Raw genomic sequence first — 18,667 nt, forward strand, 5'->3', positions numbered from 1 at the left:
CTTACAGGCACTCACGAGTCAAAGCATGCACACATATTCGGCAGATTTCACTTAATAGTAAGCTCTAGCTCTTACTGTTTGTGTAAGTGTACAGAAGCACATCTTTAAAGAAATTCACAAAATAATCACACGGATTGTTCTCCATGTTTTACATGTGCTTGTAGGCTAATGCGCAAGTGAGTCGATCTGCGCGAGGTCCAGGTATACCCGCGTTACATTCCATTTCACAAATACCACGCTGGTATACCTCAGGGTTCTGAAGATGTCTGAATGTCCAGCAGTCAGTGGTTCTAATCCAACTTTTGTAAGCTGTAGTTATGTCCCGATGATCACGGGGGCACGGGTGGCCCAGTCGTCTAAGGCGCGGCGATACGCTGTGCAGAGTTGCGTCCCTTGGGCACGCCAGAAACCTATGGTTGTGGGTTCGAATCCCGGTTCGCTCCAATTATGTTTCTAGGTTTGTCATCACCATACCCCTGCTCGTGGGTTTCACCGAAGTGGTTAACGTCTGAGACCTGCATCACTTCGGGCTTTCCTCCCACATTAAGTTGACACACCGCGATATTACTGGAATACTGTTAAGGCGGCGTTAAACCCAACTCACTCACTCACTCACTCACTCCCGGGGATCACGCATCCCGTTTCATCTCTATTCAGTTGGTGTTAAGAGGTTAGATATTAGCTGTACAATTCAGGACTTGGTATGCTTGGCAAAGTTGAGTGTACAGACGCCTTTTAATTGGATTGTTTAAGCAGGTTTTAAAGACATATGTTTTCAACAATGGTTTCAACAGTCAGCACTCGTTATGACAAATATCATATTTAGAATACTCATAGAAGCAGAACTCAAGTTTATTTGTGTATATTCAATTTTTCCAGCTCAAGACCTGGTACCTCATATCTCGGTATTATTTCAGACGGACTAAATGGCATCTCAGTGCACGAATGTCTCTGCACCTATACATTGTAATGCATCTTCAACACTCCAAACCTGTGTTGTCCACCTACTGAATATTTAAACAGATTCTGTATCCATCCAAAGAGTGAGTGAGTGACTATTGTTTTACGCCGCTTTTAGCAATATAACAGCAATATCACGGCGGGGGACACCAGAAATGGGCTTCACACATTGTACCCATGTCGGGAATCGAACCCGGGTTTTCGGCGTGACGAGCGAACGCTTTAACCACTAGGCTACCCGACCGCCCCTCCATCCAAAAAACGATTCCACTTATCGCCTCGAATTGTTTCGATGAGCTGAAATCTTTAATGCTATTTTTAAACGATGCTGTTAAATATAGAGAATATTTACCTTGTTATTCACGATATACTGACACCGATGTTTCTGGTTTCCCTGCCGTGAATTGACTGGAATATTGCTAAAAGCGGCGTCAAACCACACTCACTCACCCGTAACGGAATTAAGTTGTTGGAAGAATATTGCAAGGTGTACGATTTAATTTAATTTGAAAAGACGCAAAAACTCTCCGGAGAAGATGATGACGTCACGTGGGATAAGTACCAATATTCCTGGAGGGCCGAGATCAGGGGATCTCTAGGTTCCCTAGAGGATGCCGTCTCTGTCGAACACGACGATTCAAGACATCCCAGAGGTGTTGTATGGGGGACAAGTCTGGGGAGCGTGCAGGCCACGGTAACACGTTGACGTTGTTGGCTGCAAGGAGGTTCTGTTCGAATCGGAATGGTAGGACAATCGGACGAAGAATATCAATAACCTCCATGCCATGCTGAGCTGTCAAATGTCCGTTAACAATGATCAGTGGTGTTCTCTCCTGCCCACAAATTCCTCCCTGCACCATAACGCCCGCACCAAGATACGGCACGACCTCCTGAACGCACCATGCCGCCCTTTAGTTCTCCCCTTCGGCTGTAAACACGCTGTCTTCCATCAGCTCTGAACAGACAGAACCGGCTTTCATCAGTGAAGACGACTCTCTGCCAGTCATGTCGCTGCCAACGACGCACAGACGAGGCCCATCTCAATCTCTGACGACGATGTTGCGCTGTCAATAACCGTCCTCTTTAAGGTATGTAAGACCTAATTCCTTGAGCCCTGGGTCATCTGGCCACTGTCGACTAACCAGTTGCCTTAGGCATTCGTCACTGATGACGTCATTGTCAGAAATCGAGTTCAGAGATGCAAAGTACGCAACTACCGGTGTTCATTGGGCGTAGTTACCTCGGGTCTACCTGTTGTTGGCCTGTCTGATGTCTTCTCCGTCTGTCTGTTACGCTGCATCAGGTTAGCTACAGCAAAACGGGAGCAACCAAACGTTCTAGCAATGTGGTTCGGGTGTCAGTCGTGGCATTTCTGTGGTGTTTTATCATTGTGAGAGTCTGACATGCCGTCCGTATAATTGATGTACCCTTAATTCTCGTGTAGTTTCGGCTGCCCAAGCGGCACGTGTTTTTCACTTTTTCGCATTTTCTACAAAAATAAACAAACACACACGTGCCGCTGCCGTGTATCACTCTCTGCATGGAACGTTGTTGTGTTTGGACGATGTGTTTTGCATTGATTTAGTTTGAACTTGTGTTTTTAAGTTTTTGCATTTTCATTGTAAAGTTTCTTTCTTATCAGGGACCGCCTCCGTGGTCTAGTGGTAGAGCGTCCGCCCGGAGAGCGGAAGGTCCGGGGTTTGATCCCCGGCCGCGTCATACCAAAAGACGTTAAAAGATGGTACTTGTTGTTACCCTGTCTGGCACTCGGCATTAAGGGGCTAAAACAAAGACTGGTCGGCTCGGAGTCAGTATACTGTGTCTGAGTGAGGTATTCATGTTAAACTGCGGCATGATATCTCAGTGGGCTAGCACTATAAACCGGCATCAGTCCGGACTAGTACAAGCAAACACACACACACGTACATGCACGTCGCTATATAAGTGCAATAATCTTGGACGCGACGTTAAACCCCATTCCACCTCACCTTACCCACCTCTTTTTTATCAGTGTATCATAATTTGTCTTCTTTACAGATTAATATATGTTAATTTTTTAATAATGTTATGATAAAATACATTTGTACTGTATCTATTTCATTGTATTTAAGAAAATATATATTGCGAATTATCTGCCGGTTACAACGAAAACATTTTCATTTTTTGACTGTGCTGCAGGAACCAGGCCAGCTGTGAATATTCGATATTTTTTGCCAATATGTAAAACAACAATGAACTTGAAAAACAGCAGAAGGCTTGACGAGCATGCACAATATGTCAAGATTTTGTTACAAATTGGGCTAGACGCGCGGAAATCGTGCGTGTGTTTCTGCGTTCGTTTGTGCCTGCGTGTCTGTGCGTGCCCTGCGTGTGTGAGGGAGACAGGTGTGTATACCTCTCACAACCAGACGATAGTCTCTTTTAATTCAAGTAATCGTTCGACCTAGCAGTTGTCTCCCTTGGACTGTGTCTGATACATGAGGCGAAGTATTCGAAGCATTATTTCAGGTTTAACTTTACTACAACACAATATAATGGCCCCAACTCTGCGGAAATGTACGTGTTTAAAACATGTCACCATTCTTCAGAATATGTTAGAATACAAGGAGTCAAACGTTATTGTACGAGTGCTTCAATAATACACCACACCAACACTCTCCGAAACAGCCGGGGCTTTTCTGAGCTGAGGAGAAGTGGGGGTTATAGAGTTGGTCCACTGAGACAGCATGCCGCAGTTTATCATGAATGACCCACTCTGGTATAACGTATTGATTCCTAGCCGCCCGGCAGGGTAACAACAAGTAATATTTTTTACCTTTTTTTGTATGACGCGGCCAGGGATCGAATCCGCGACCTCCCACTCTTCGGGCAAACGCTCCATCTACGAGCCGTACTAGACCACGGAGGCGGTCTTGAGGCTTTTCGAAAATAACAGATAATCACAGAAATACAAGGAGGCATCGAGTGGTGGTAATCGATGGATCAGAAAACGGAAGGATCAGGTGTAACATACCAAAAAAACAATCTCATTAAAATCAGACCTCAGTTCTCGCTACCGCTAAACAAAGATCTGAGGACATCCCATTAGGGGTCACGTCAGTACGACCTTTCATCCGACCAATCAGAGCATCGCTTACCAGATTGTGAAAGTGACAGTCGAAATGTGATGTCTAATCATGCAACCTCGAAAACTTTAACTCCGAACGATAGTTACGGGATTAACGACTGAATCCATACAATCTAGACCATCTATTAGCCATCCCAGAATGTTCTTTTGTTCAGGTTTCAAATTTGTAACCGAGAATTTGTCAAAATATGTTTCGAAGCGTAGTCGCCAATTTGAAATTAGTGCCGTAAAACACGAGGAAGCTGCCTTCTGATTGGTCATTCCATTGGTCGGTCAAAGTTCGCGCAAGGTCGGCCTACTTTACCCGTAATGGGATGTCCACAGATCTTTGTTTAGCTTTAGCGAGAACTAAGATCTAATTTTAATGAGATTGACCAAACAACAGAACAAGTTGGCAGTGATTTGCAAGGGTGCAAACAACCCAGAAACACAGGACGTGTAGTAAAACAGTTAACAACTGATATGACTTGATCAATAATGGGTCATGCCCCCACGGTTGGTCAAACGTTTTGAGAGAGTCGTGTTCAGTCCTCTAGCAGTGTCTGGCCCGGTTCGGCTAACGTAGCGGGCGTTTTTTGACGTCAGCATTCACGTCTTCCGATCATGGCTGGCCATGCCATTCCTGATTTCTGATTAATCAATCCTGAATTTTTTTGTTATGTTCAGGTGCCCTGTGCGGGGCCGATCTTTAACATTTTGTATCTGCAGAAACCTGTCCCGGCGTCTGCAAATCACAGAGTGAGATCCATTGAACATATTGGCTACCTGTCGCTGAGTTCTACCAGTTTGAAGCATGACGACAGCCCTCAGACGGTTATCGCGATGTAAACGACACATTCCCAATCTGATCACAAATACTACATTTAAGCAAGGGTGGAGAGGTGACGCGTGACTGTGGATAATGAAAATGGCAAATGGTTCAGAGCGATTTGACGACCTATTCACTGAAGTGTCAAAATCAAGAATGACCCCCCCCCCCCCCCCCACACACACACACACACACACCTATGTGCACGGAGGGAATGCATGGTCCAGGGTTTCGGTTGTGTTGGGGCACGATGTGCCTTTGACATAGGGCATATATCCTGACTCGACGTGGCTTTATATAAACATATTACCATAAAATATAGGCGTACTTCGAAGGCGTAAGCAATTAAACTCACAAATCTCTACAGCACAGGACAGCACAGCAACCGCAGATATATATATATTTTTGTATCTTTTTGAACCACCACCGTTGCTCTGAAGAAAAATACACTGAATGCTAGTAGGTGAATGCTTGCTTATCAACTGTACTTAATAATGTTTTCGGGACAACTTCTGACAGGAGAGTCTTATTACCTAGACAATAACACATGGTGCTTGTCACTCCCGTCATGATAAACAGCTAGAAGGTATATGGTTTCATATACGATTCCAAAAAAAATAATTCCTTTGACATTGTTTCAACATTAACCATTTTATTTATCTTCTGAACGGAATGTATTAATTCTACGTGCGTGTGTCGGCATCATATGGTAACACATAGGAAGAGTTGTACCTGACAGGCTTTGTCGCTGCATAGAAATTCCCTAGCATCCAAAGATTCATGGTAAATTGATTAATGTTTAGAGTGAATTGCATAGCTTTCGTTCACAACATGAACTGCTTTGTATGTGCAGCAGTGACATTATCATAGTATTTAAAAGTCTTCATTTACTTACTTACTTAAGTTTGAGATTTAACGTGCGCTTTCCGACTGTGAGCGTATGTCGCACACGGAGTCTTCATTTGGTTTCTTTGTACATATCTATTTCACAATTATTGGATGTAACATGGTTTTTTATATTTCATGGTTTAAAGGTAAAATAAGAAAAAAATAGTGCATAAGTCATAAAAAGGTTGTTAAAAATATTGAAGGTTGGTGGCCCTATTCTAACGTTTACGGTTTTAAGCGAAGGTAAATTATATTGACATATGGTTATGTTTATCTATTATTTCATATGAATTTCATTAATCTGAATGGTTATGAAGTCAGAGCTTCTTGATTCAGTGTCCAGGATGAAACTTGTTTATCACCTGACCCTTAGCTTCTTAGCCTCTCATTGGCTAATTTCAAAACTAGGATAGTCCCCTTTGCACCAGCCAAACCACCTCACAATCAAAGCACGGCACCTGAGGCAACAACAAGGTGGCAGTAGGATTAAACAGGTCAGTTAAATACTTAAACACTAAATTATGTTTAAGTTTATTAGTTCTTTTATATGTTCATTAAATATGGTGTTTCTTAAAACTTATGTTATTCAGTAACTTGTTAGATATGATTATGTTGAAAAATGTATTTAAGTATCTGAAGTGTATAATGTGGGTCAACTAAGTCCAAGCTAAAGTTCATTTGGTAGTGTAGCAAGTTGCAATGAATGTTCTGATTAGAGTGAAAATAATTATTAAACGTCAGCTTTTGGCTGTTGGCTATGTGCATATATAAGAAATACTTTTGTATTTTGAATTGTGTGAGTGGAGACCACGAGTGCGGTAGAATAGGTCTACAGCAACCCATACTTGCCGTAAAAGGCGACTAACGGGATCAGGTGGTCAGGCTCGCTGACTTGGTTGATACATGTCATCGTATCCCAATTGCGTAGATCGATGCTCATGATGTCAATCACTGGATTGTCTGGTCCAGACTCGATTATTTTACTGACCGAAGTCACATAGCTGGAATATTGCTGAGTGCGGCGTTAAACAACAAACAAACAAACGAACAAATGGTGAATGCATTGTCACTATGTTGTATGATGGTGTTTGTGAATTACGGGCAATCTATGGTCATCGATTTACTTACTTGCTTTGGAGGGGGCACGGGTGGCCCAGTCGTCTAAGGCGCCGCGATTTGCTGTGCAGAGTTGCGTCCCTTGGGCACGCCAGAAACCTATGATTTTGGGTTCCAATCCCGGTTCGCCCTGATTATGTTTCTAGGTTTGTCAGCACCATACCCGTGCCCGTGGGTTTCAGCGAAATGGTTAACGTCTGAGATCTGCATCACTTCGGGCTTTCCTCCCACATTAAGCTGACACGCCGCGATATAACTGGAATATTGTTAAAAGCGGCGTTAAACCCAACTCACTTAATTGACGATTTTACGTGCGCTTTCCGACTGCCGCGTATCTCGCACATGGGATGGTCATCGAGCGTGAGTCACCACGTTTAATTACATGGCTCAATTCCACAAATAGGTAAGGTCTTATCATGTTTAAATATATTTTATGTACATTTTTTGTGTAACCTTTGACATGTTTGAGGGTTACAACATATTTATCTAAATGTACGTCATGTTACTTGTGGAATGATGTCTGTTTTAATTGTATGTGGGCAAAACGTGGTATTTGGCGGGAAAGTATCTCCCTTGCCTCGATAGTACTCACGGAAATGAAAAAAACCTGTTTTTGTCGATCTCAGATTTTAAATAAACCCAGTTAATATACAAAATATAAAAATATTCAAACAACTCAATTAGTACTAATTGGGCCTTGGCACAAATACAGCGTATCAAAGGTTTTTGTGTATTTTTATACGTAAAATTAAAGTGTGTAAAAATATGAACAAAACAGACTATTATGAAACTGAGAATAACCAGGTGTTACTAGATCAAGGTGAATGTCCATGACCTATGACACCTTGCCGACAGGTGAAAACAGGTGCTTGAAACCCACGTGCATGTGATTTGTCAGTGGTTAGTGATTTGTGAGTGGCATTGTGGGATAGTGTATCATCGCCAAAATATCAGAACGTAAAAGTAACATATTCCCTTCTCCAAAAAACAACTTAAATGTCATTATTATTACGTACATAAAAAAAGCTGTTATTTTTATTGTTGTTTTGATAACTTTTTTCCAGGCTAATTTGCATAATGCCTATAGCCTGTTTCTGCCATGTCAATTTGGACTCAGTTTTATTTTTGAATGTTGAACGTGCCTACAAATTCCTTCCTGTAAAGTACATTTTGTATTGAGCACTGAGATAAAACTAGCAAATCCAGACTAGTACTTTTCCAGTTGTTTTGTTATTTCGTATTTACATCTACGTAATGCTTTGTGTCGATTATTAAATCCAACAAAACATGGTTTTTTTCATTTCCATGAGTACTTTAATTGATAAATTTGTGTAACACCTACTATATATATTTTGTACTATGTCCCTCATTCAGTCTTGCTTGACAACGGTATAAGGATCTATACCGAAACATCGCTTTTCACAGTATTAAAGAAGTTGTTATCCATAAAATGTGTCTACCATTTCTACATTTCTCCATTTCTGCATTTCAACATTCTGAATAAAACCGATCACAACCCCACAGCGAGTCATATTCATCCTTGGCGACTAACCAGCTGTAACATTTTGTAATGTGCGCATTCGTGCATTCTAGGGACAGCATGGCAGTATATCGGAACTACTGCCTCCTCGTTATAGTGCTGTGTTCATGGACTTGGTCAGGTAAGCTATACTCATGGCACGTGAGTGAGTGAATGAGTGGAGGGGTGGGGGTGGGGGTGGATGTGTTGTTTGTGTGTGTGTGTGTGGGGGGGGGGGGGGGGGGGATAGTTGTAGATCCCGATTGGTGTAGGGGACACAATGAAGGGAGAGCTGAAGGTCTGGTGTTCGATCCCCGGCCGCATCATACCAAAAGACGTTAAAAGATGGTACTTGTTGTTACCATGTCCGGCGCTCGGCATTAAGGGGCTAAAACAAGGACTAGTCGGCTCGGAGTCAGTATACTGTGGGGTATTCATGTTAAACTGAGGCATGGTATCTCAGTGAGCTAGCACTATAAATCGGCATCAGTCCGGACTAGTACAAGCAGACACACAAACACACACACGTACATGCACGTCGCTATATAAGTGCAATAATCTTGGACGCGACGTTAAACCCCATTTCACCTCACCTCCTCTGACGAAATGTGGGTTTCAGTGGAGACATCAGCCGTGTCATTCTCTTGTTTGAATGACTTCACATGAAAACCGACCTTGACGTCATAATCTATGAAAGACGCTACCTTTCATTATTTGCGAAAACACCTAATGTTAACGTCATTAACTAAATGATGCATCAATACAGTCATATTTGTGCCGCGATTTGTAAAATGTTGGTTTACATATTGTATACAAATGTGTCATACTTTCCCGATAGGATAACATCGGAGTTTATGAAATAGTTTTCATTGTGTAACGATTTTAAAAAAAATAATATGATTTAGGTTATATTTTGCTTTGGTCTACCATTTTGGTCCCGACAGTTTTTATAAAGATATTTTATAAATATATACATATTTGTTTCAGTACCTTGCTATAACATGGAACTGTTACTGTGAATTGTACGTTAACTGTACATTAACTGTACATACATCTTGCTGTGCTCTATTCCAGCAGTTACGTCTTCCTGTAGCGTCCAGCCTCCTCAGAATGTGCAGGTGAAAGAGACAGACGGACCAGGTAGATTCTTGTTAACCGTCCCCAATTCAATTTATACTTACTGTACAGAAAACAAAATACTCTACCTGAAGCTGAATCTAACCAATGTATTTGAAGAATCCAAAGATTACTACGGAAGCCTTTTAGGGCCATTTGTTTTTTCTTGAAATTCCAAGATGCTAAGTTGAAATTCCAAGATACTAAGTTGAAATTCCAAGTTATTATCTTGAAATTTCAAGTAAAATAGAAAAAAACCCAAATGGCTCTAAAAGACTTCCCAAGATAACTGTTGACGTATCCTTATGTTATTATGTACGAATAATCAATATGGAATAAATTGAAAAGCATGCTTTTATAGCAATATGTATTGTCATAAATAGTTTCAATTGTATCACTATCGGGTAGTTGTGTCTGTTTAGGCATTATGGACAGGGTTTTGATGAACGAAAGGGTTTTGTCGCTTTTATTTAAATATATACAAAATAATACTTGTCAGAATGAAAATTAAGTTTGAGCGATGTATGATTTTCTGCACCCCAGGTCATGTAATATTTAGCATCAACACCCCATCTACAACCAAGTGGGCGTTCACAGTCCGTGAACCTGTCAGCATCAGCGCCGAGTTGACGTCATACTTCAGCCTCACCAGTAACACCACCTCCACCACCTTCACCATCAACAAGACGCTGGACCTGGAGGCGATATACGAGAAATGGGTATATAGTCATGACGTGTAGATTCATTTTCTGAAGCTGTATGGCCTTAGATTGCAATGCGTGTGTTTTGCTCCACTCTCCCAGTAACAGAGCTGGATGCAAAATAATCACTCACAGAGAGGCCAGCGTCCTTAGTGTGACCAATAATCAGTCAGATCACTCTTCAAAATGAGAGTATCTGACCAAAACAGAAACGTCCGAAAGTCACGAAAACAAATTCAGTGTGCCCCAAAAAACCAGCTCTCAGTAGCGCGTCTGTACGGAAGCCTTTTAGTATCTTGACATATCAAGTCATTAGATTGCTAAAAGCGGCATAAAACCATACTCACTCACTGTAAAATGAACACTCTTGTGTAGCGTTCACACGTGACCTGGCACTGTAGTTGGCACTGTCGTCAGCTGATCCCCGTTTCACTAAAGGCATTCGCAAAAGTAAAATCTACATTTTGTAGTCAACTAAAGAAGATCTTCAACACCTTATAATGTAAGGAAATATCATTACATGCTTTTACTCAATGATCAACAGGGACAGACTAACTAGGCATCATCTGTCAAACTCCAGCTTTATTCGTGTAGTAATGGTAATACTAGTAGCAAGACACGGGTATACCAGATCTAGAAAATAAATAACATTGCTCATTGGTCCATGCAAACCCTAATGTGACCCTGTCTCCACGGTCACATCCAGTGAATGCTAAGATCAAAACCCCTCACAGTCAGACAACATTGCAGTTCATTCCAATATCCCCTTAGTGGTAAATGTAAAAAAAAACTTTCTGGAAAGAGTCCACCACCAATTTGCCCTCTGAGACCGGGGACCAGCCATCATGGAGACTATTGCGCACTGTCTGAGTAGAAACGTTAACGCCACTAGCGTTCCGCAGTTCATTTTTGAGCGTGGTGGCCGTCACAAAGCCATGACGTCGCTCTGCAACAAGAAGATGCCTGTCTTCCCGCTGTGTGGTGGAACACTGTCGACCACCTGCTTATCGCAGGGTAGCTGATCCAAACGCCTGGTATGGATTTCATACCCTACTCATCACACTCTGGCTAACGCCAGTGACGTTTGCAACATGCGTTCTGTTGACCCATTTTCAAGCACGACTTTGCATCTGCCTAATTATTCGGTTGTCAAACTGCGCCTTGTTGCAATCCTTAGCAGCAAATGTTGTTGTGCTCTCTAATAATGATGTGTAACGATTCCGTCACGATACATCCAAACACAGGTTTTCAAACACCTCGTGCACATCCTGCCAATGACTGCACGCCACTGTTCGTTCATCATGAAATTTAGGTCCTATCGGGGTTGCCAAATCATTATGTCCAGGAATATTTCAATCCGTATTTGTTGTGTGATTTTTGTTATCATCAACAGTTGATATTTTAGTCTAAATCGATCAAGGGAATTTAAGTGTCGGTGTCGGTACATGTTATAAGACGTAGAAACTCTGTCTTTTTTCAGAACGAACAACTCGTGATTGTCACGTTTTCCTTCACATGTACGGAAAACGGTACGCCAGTGGGGGTAAGTCTTGTCATAACCTTAATAAGGCTACACTGTAAATGGTCTTTCAACTTCAGTGTCCTCCAATGATATTTGAGAAACTCATAGAGTGATGTTATGATGTTTCAAGGGTTTGTTGGAGAGGTTTGTCACGGTCACACCAGTCAACGAGTTCGACCCGGAGTTCATCAACGCCCCATTCACCATCAACGTGACAGAGGTATTACATTACGTATATAGGTAAACGATATACGGTTAATGAGCCTGTGCTCTTGTTTTCATATTGTGAACTAGTTGTCCCGACAGTAGCACCTTGTTAATAACCTAAGTCGTGTTATATCCACTACATTTGTCAACCAGTTCCATATGTCGGACCTTTCTTGTATTTGTCTCCGCAGAACACCGCTCTCAACCACCCGGTGTACAAGCTGAAGGACCACGCCCAAGACAGGGACGTCAACCCTAACCAGGAGGAGATATATGGCTTCAATATCAACCCTTACTACAACCCAGAAGTAAGTCCTATATCACCCCTTACTTCAACCCAGATGTAAGTCCTATATCATCCCTTACTACAACCCTTATGTAAGTCCTATATCACCCCTTACTTCAACCCAGATGTAAGTCCTATATCATCCCTTACTACAACCCTTATGTAAGTCCTATATCATCCCTTACTTCAACCCGGATGTAAGTCCTATATCACCCCTTACTTCAACCCAGATGTAAGTCCTATATCATCCCTTACTTCAACCCGGATGTAAGTCCTATATCACCCCTTACTTCAACCCAGATGTAAGTCCTATATCACCCCTTACTTCAACCCAGATGTAAGTCCTATATCATCCCTTACTTCAACCCGGATGTAAGTCCTATATCACCCCTTACTTCAACCCTTATGTAAGTCCTATATCACCCCTTACTTCAACCCGGATGTAAGTCCTATATCACCCCTTACTTCAACCCAGATGTAAGTCATATATCATCCCTTACTTCAACCTTTATGTAAGTCCTATATCACCCCTTACTACAACCCAGATGTACGCCCTGTTTAAACCTCACTACAGCCCAGATGTATATACTATATCACCCCTTACTACAACCAAGATGTAAGTCCTATATCACCCCTTACTACAGCCCAGATGTAAATACTATATCAACCCTTACTACAACCCAGATGTAAGTCCTATATCAATCCTTACTACAACCCAGATGTAAGTCCTATATCACCCCTTACTACAACCCAGATGTATGTCCTGTTTAAACCTTACTAAAACCCAGATGCAAGTCCTATATCACCCCTTACTACAACCCAGATGTAAATACTATATCACCCCTTACTACAACCCAGATGTAAGTCCTATGTCACCCCTTACTACAACCCAGATGTAAGTCCTATATCACCCCTTACTACAACCCAGATGTAAGTCTTATATCACCCCTTACTACAACCCAAATGTACGTCCTGTTTAAACCTTACTACAACCCAGATGTAAGTCCTAAATCACCCTTTACTACAACCCAGATGTACGTCCTGTTTAAACCTTACTACAACCCAGATGCAAGTCCTAAATCACCCCTTACTACAACCCAGATGTAAGTCCTATATCACCCCTTACTACAACCCAGATGTAAGTCCTATATCACCCCTTACTACAGCCCAGATGTAAGTCCTATATCTCCCCTTACTACAACCGAGATGTAAGTCCTGTTTAAACCTTACTAAAACCCAGATGTAAATACTATATCAACCCTTACTACAACCCAGATGTAAGTCCTATATCACCCCTTATTACAACCCAGATGTACATCCTGTTTAAACCTTACTAAAACCCAGATGTAAGTCCTATATCACCCCTTACCACAACCCAGATGTAAGTCCTATATCACCCCTTATTACAGCCCAGATGTACGTCCTATATCACCCCTCACTACAACCGAGATATAAGTCCTATATCACCCTTTACTACAACCCAGATGTACGTCCTGTTTAAACCTTACTAAAACCCAGATATAAGTTTTATATCAACCATATCATGGGTGGCCCAGTCGTCTAAAGCTCAGCGATTCGCTGTGCAGAGTTGCGTCCCTTGGGCACGCCAGAAACCTATGATTGTGGGCCCGAATCCCGGGTTCCACCCGATCATGTTTCCAGGTTTGTTAGTACCATACCCGTTCTCATAGGTATCACCGAACTGGTAAACGTCTGAGACCTCAATCACTTCGGGCTTTCCTCCCACATTAAGCTGACACGCCGCGATATAACTCGAATGCTGTTAAAAGCGGCGTTAAACTCAACTTACTCACTCTATTACATGGCTCCGACGAGAAAATGTCAATAATCTAGACACGTTTATAAACATGTACTCAATCACCTTAAAGATTTCAGTTCCGCCTTAACACTGTTTTACGTCCTAGTCGATGACTATATGAAAATCCAATAAAAAACCTTTCTTCAACTTATGTGCAAATGTTGAACTCTGTTCTGAAGAACAATTACGCTACGTGCATTAAAACGATCTAGTAGACAGACGCTTATACGACATAAAAGCATAAGTGACCCTTTATTAGTAAAAATATAAAATCACGTTATATGGCGGATTGAATCACTTCATATATAAGTCTGAATCAGTTCTAAAACAGGACTGAATCACTTTCCATAGCAGACCGAATCACTTCACACAGTTGTCTGAATCACTTCACTGAGAGGCTTTAGCCTCAATACATAGTGGAGTGAATCACTTCGGACACAGGACTGAATCACTTCACAAAGCAGACTGAATCACTTCACTGAGAGGCTTTAATCACAATACATAGTGCAGTGAATCACTTCATACACAGGACTGAATCCCTTCACTGAGAGGCTTTAGTCACAATACATAGTGCAGTGAATCACTTCACATACAGGACTGAATCCCTTCACTGAGAGGCTTTAGTTACAATACATAGTGCAGTGAATCACTTCATATACAGGACTGAATCCCTTCACTGAGAGGCTTTAGTCACAATACATAGTGCAGTGAATCACTTCATATACAGGACTGAATCCCTTCACTGAGAGGCTTTAGTCACAATACATAGTGCACTGAATCACTTCATACACAGGACTGAATCCCTTCACTGAGAGGCTTTAGTCACAATACATAGTGCACTGAATCACTTCATATACAGGACTGAATCCCTTCCCTGAGAGGCTTTAGTCACAATACATAGTGCAGTGAATCACTTCATATACAGGACTGAATTCCTTCACTGAGAGGCTTTAGTCACAATACATAGTGCAGTGAATCACTTCATATACAGGACTGAATCCCTTCACTGAGAGGCTTTAGTCACAATACATAGTGCAGTGAATCACTTCATACACAGGACTGAATCCCTTCACTGAGAGGCTTTAGTCACAATACATAGTGCAGTGAATCACTTCATACACAGGACTGAATCCCTTCACTGAGAGGCTTTAGTTACAATACATAGTGCAGTGAATCACTTCATACACAGGACTGAATCCCTTCACTGAGAGGCTTTAGTTACAATACATAGTGCAGTGAATCACTTCATATACAGGACTGAATCCCTTCACTGAGAGGCTTTAGTCACAATACATAGTGCAGTGAATCACTTCATACACAGGACTGAATCCCTTCACTGAGAGGCTTTAGTTACAATACATAGTGCAGTGAATCACTTCATAAACAGGACTGAATCCCTTCACTGAGAGGCTTTAGTCACAATACATAGTGCAGTGAATCACTTCATACACAGGACTGAATCCCTTCACTGAGAGGCTTTAGTCACAATACATAGTGCAGTGAATCACTTCATATACAGGACTGAATCACTTCACTGAGAGGCTTTAGTCACAATACATAGTGCAGTGAATCACTTCATACACAGGACTGAATCCCTTCACTGAGAGGCTTTAGTCACAATACATAGTGCAGTGAATCGCTTCATATACAGGACTGAATCCCTTCACTGAGAGGCTTTAGCTACAATACATAGTGCAGTGAATCACTTCATATACAGGACTGAATCCCTTCACTGAGAGGCTTTAGCCACAATACATAGTGCAGTGAATCACTTCATATACAGGACTGAATCCCTTCACTGAGAGGCTTTAGTCACAATACATAGTGCAGTGAATCGCTTCATATACAGGACTGTCTCACTTCACTGAGAGGCTTTAGTCACAATACATAGTGCAGTGAATCACTTCATATACAGGACTGAATCCCTTCACTGAGAGGCTTTAGTCACAATACATAGTGCAGTGAATCGCTTCATATACAGGACTGTCTCACTTCACTGAGAGGCTTTAGTCACAATACATAGTGCAGTGAATCGCTTCATATACAGAGCTGAATCACTTCACTGAGAGGCTTTAGTCACAATACATAGTGCAGTGAATCACTTCATATACAGAGCTGAATCACTTCACTGAGAGGCTTTAGTCACAATACATAGTGCAGTGAATCACTTCATATACAGGACTGAATCACTTCACTGAGAGGCTTTAGTCACAATACATAGTGCAGTGAATCACTTCATACACAAGACTGAATCCCTTCACTGAGAGGCTTTAGTCACAATACATAGTGCAGTGAATCGCTTCATATACAGAGCTGAATCACTTCACTGAGAGGCTTTAGTCACAATACATAGTGCAGTGAATCACTTCATATACAGGACTGAATCACTTCACTGAGAGGCTTTAGTCACAATACATAGTGCAGTGAATCACTTCATACACAGGACTGAATCCCTTCACTGAGAGGCTTTAGTCACAATACATAGTGCAGTGAATCGCTTCATATACAGAGCTGAATCACTTCACTGAGAGGCTTTAGTCACAATACATAGTGCAGTGAATCACTTCATATACAGAGCTGAATCACTTCACTGAGAGGCTTTAGTCACAATACATAGTGCAGTGAATCGCTTCATATACAGAGCTGAATCACTTCACTGAGAGGCTTTAGTCACAATACATAGTGCAGTGAATCACTTCATATACAGGACTGAATCCCTTCACTGAGAGGCTTTAGTCACAATACATAGTGCAGTGAATCACTTCGGACACAGGACCGAATCACTTCACAAAGCAGACTGAATCACTTCACAAAGCAGACTGAATCACTTCACAAAGCAGACTGAATCACTTCACAAAGCAGACTGAATCACTTCACAAAGCAGACTGAATCACTTCACATACAGGACCGAATTACTTCACATACAGGACCGAATAACTTCACATAGAAAAACTGAATCATTTCAAATAACTTCAAACTAGAGTAGAAGATTGAATCGCTACATTAAGAGGATTGTGTGATACGCTAATTCCACATGACATAATCACTTAATTAACATGACAGAATCGCTTCATTTACATGACAGAATCACTTCATTTTCAGGATTGAATCGCTTCATTTGAATCACTTCATTTACAGGACTGAATCACCTCATTTACAGGATTGAATCGCTTCATTTGAATCACTTCATTTACATGACAGAATCACTTCATTTACAGGAATGAATCATCTCATTCACAGGACTGAATCGCCTCATTTACAGGACAGCATCACTTCATTTACAGGATTGATTCGCTTCATTTGAATCACTTCATTTACAGGACCGAATCACCCCATTAACATGATTGAATCGCTTCATTTGAATCACTTCATTTACATGACAGAATCACTTTATTTACAGGATTGAATCACCTCATTTACAGGATTGAATCATTTCATTTACATGCCAGAATCGCTTCATTTGAATCACTTCATTTACATGACAGAATCACTTCATTTCCATGACAGAATCACTTCATTTACAGGATTGAATTCCTTCATTTGAATCACTTCATTTCCATGACAGAATCACTTCATTTACAGGATTGAATCACTTCATTTACAGGATTGAATCACTTCATTTACAGGATGGAATCATTTCATTTACATGCCAGAATCGCTTCATTTGAATCACCTCATTCACAGGACTGAATCGCCTCATTTACAGGACAGAGTCACTTCATTTACAGGATTGAATCCCTTCATTTGAATCACCTCATTTACAAGACAGAATCACTTCAGTTACAGGATTGAATCACTTCATTTGAATCACTTCATTTACAGGATTGAATCACCTCATTTACAGGATTGAATCGCTTCACTTGAATCACTTCATTTACATGACTGAATCACTTCATTTACATGACTGTCCCGCCATTTACAGGGCCGAGTCCCGCCATTTGCAGGGCCGAGTTCCGCAATTTGCAGGGCCGAGTCCCGCAATTTGCAGGGCCGAGTCCCGCCATTTGCAGAGCCGAGTTCCGTTATCTGCAGGGCCGAGTCCCACCATTGCTTTACACGCAGCAGTATATTGTATGTTGCATCCATTTCAGTTGGATGGGAGATCCCACTTCCTTCTGACTCAGACTGAGACTGGAGAGATAGCAGTTTCGAGAGAGCTGGACTTTGAGTCGATGCGCACCAAGTACAATCTTCTCAACGTATCTGTGATGGTGGGTACTTTGATTGTTGTTTGAACTCTCAGCACCAGTACTGTTTGTACCTATAACTGTAGTAGGACTCTCTGTAATGTAACTGTTGTACCTTAAACTGTAGTTGGACTCTGTACTGTCACAGGTAGACTAACATCTAGTCTCTGAAATGAACACATCTTACATAAAAAAACAGTTGTTCAGTTATCTTAATAAAAATATAATAAAAAGGAGCACAGTGACTCTCTTCGTTTTCAGATACTGCAGTGATCTAGACTTGCCAAACATTATAGACTTGCATGGGCTGTATTTGATATATATTTGTATCAGGGTCTGTAAGACAGACTATGTCGCAGGGTGAACCTTAAGTGAGTGTGAATGAGTTTGATTGAATGACATTGTTGCAGT

The 18,667-nt window shown here is 41.5% G+C and overlaps 1 pseudogene; it reads left to right on the plus strand.

Annotated features, from left to right (window-relative positions):
- Positions 1 to 6,209: 6,209 nt before the first annotated feature.
- LOC139468321 (cadherin-99C-like) overlaps positions 6,210 to 18,667 on the plus strand; it is a 29,917-nt pseudogene continuing 17,459 nt past the window's right edge.

The sequence above is a fragment of the Haliotis cracherodii genome, unplaced genomic scaffold (genome assembly GCF_022045235.1).
Source record: "Haliotis cracherodii isolate W230 unplaced genomic scaffold, xgHalCrac1.p SCAF_2, whole genome shotgun sequence".
Taxonomy (NCBI): domain Eukaryota; kingdom Metazoa; phylum Mollusca; class Gastropoda; order Lepetellida; family Haliotidae; genus Haliotis; species Haliotis cracherodii.